This window comes from Salmo salar, chromosome 19 (genome assembly GCF_965601325.2).
Source record: "Salmo salar chromosome 19, fSalSal1, whole genome shotgun sequence".
Lineage (NCBI taxonomy): Eukaryota > Metazoa > Chordata > Actinopteri > Salmoniformes > Salmonidae > Salmo > Salmo salar.
In genome coordinates this window covers 83,987,631-83,989,433 of record NC_138309.1, presented here as the reverse complement: position 1 = coordinate 83,989,433, position 1,803 = coordinate 83,987,631, and the positions used below count along the sequence as shown (strand labels likewise).

Sequence of the window (1,803 nt, the reverse complement as noted above, 5' to 3'; positions counted from 1 at the left end):
ATCATGTTTCATTAATTATAATATATGACATTTAACAGGTACTTTTATCCAAAGCGACTTACAGTCATGCGTGGATACATTGGTTGGGTTGTCCCAGGAATCAAACCTACTATCCTGCTGTTGCAAGTGCCATACTGAGCTACAGAGGACCTGCTCACTGTAGGTTTTATTTATCTGACCTTACAGTTAGTTTAAACTTTTTGGGGGAGATTGTGCAATGAGTGACAGAAGGTGAAAATGAGGATGTAATAGAAATATTAAATCTAAAGGCCAGATGACAAAGGTCTGATTCAGAGGTTGCTCATCACACCCTGCTGACTTCTCTGTACAGTCCAAACATACACACCTCTCCCGACAAAGCAACTATTCCCTTTACTTGCTACAAGCAAACACTCCAGCTAAAAGTTTTGTGTAAGTCAGCTAAAATTATTGTTTTCCTCTCTCAATTTCTGATGATTTAAATAAGCTGTTTAAAGTAAGAGCTGGCAATGTTTTGACAGATTTTGAGTAAACAAACCCAGCAATGGAAATACAAAATGAACTCCTTGGCAACAGAGGGATACCAGGACTACAGCTCAGAGACCGATGCTCCGGAGTTCTGCGACAGAGAAATGACCCACGACTTCGGGGTCAAACTCTCAATCTACTACTTGCTGATCTTCACGCGGAGAGTGATGGGCAACAGTTTGGTCCTCTACATCATCTGCAAGTTGGAGTAACACAACACAGTGGGCAACAACTTCCTATTCAACCTGGTAATGTCGGACCTGGTCTTCATGTCTAGTCTGCCATTCTGGACTGTGTACCACCACATGTCTAGCTGGGTCTTTGGCCGGGCCTGGTGTAAGATCGTGGGCGGCAATTACTTTCTGGGTTTCTACAGCTCCATCTTGTTCCTGACTCTCATGACCTTTGACCGGTACCTGGCTGTGATCTACACCGTGCCGTCCACCAGGCTTTGCCGGAGGAGCTATGCCCTGGTCTCGTCCGCCGCTGTGTGGGGCATCAGCCTCCTGGCATGCATCAAGCCGTTTATACTCTACGACCAGGCAGAGCATTACTCCCAGGGGTTGGTGTGTGAGGAGGTCAGCGCCTTGGAAGGGATCAACTTTAAGGTGTTGGAGCTGTGGGGGCCTTACCTCCAGTTAGGCTTGTTTTTCATATTTCCTCTCATTGTTGTTTTTTTACTGCTACTTTAGGATCGCCATGACGGTCATCTCCTCCAGGATGACCAACAAGTATAGGACCGTGAGACTCATATTTGTCATGCTGGATACCTTAAAATGTTGTGGTGATGCTTCAAGCGGATGAAGATGACTGTGTGAAAGTCCGCAAACTTGACAATGCGCTGCATGTTACTCGTATGGTCACATATCTGTACTTCTGTGTCAACCCTGGCTTCTACACCTTTGTGAGAAAAAAATTCCAGAATATCTTCAGGATTCTGCTGCTGAGACATGTGCCGTGTCTTAAGAACCATATCTCAGTCAAAGGTACTAGCCGGACAATGTCACAAATTAGGAACCTTCATGTGGGCAGGACTAGTTAAACAGATGAACAGGTATGATCTAAGAGCCCTTTGGCACAGAAATGTACAGTATATTAATGAACATATAGCAGTTGCATATTAGTTAACGAATCTTGGAAAATACATGTAGTTATTCACCGCTGTGCATCTGCATTGCTTTCTCTTTGGGGTTTTAGGCTGCGTTTCTGTATAGCACTTTGTTACTACTGATGTAAAAAGGGCTTTATTGATTGATTGAAAATAAATGTGTTTATACAATGTTAATTGCAGAAGTG

General features: G+C 43.8%; 1 pseudogene; it reads left to right on the top strand.

The window, feature by feature from the left end:
* The first annotated feature begins 536 nt into the window (after positions 1-536).
* LOC106579693 (C-C chemokine receptor type 3-like) lies at positions 537-1,549 on the top strand (annotated as a pseudogene).
* Positions 1,550-1,803: the final 254 nt, after the last annotated feature.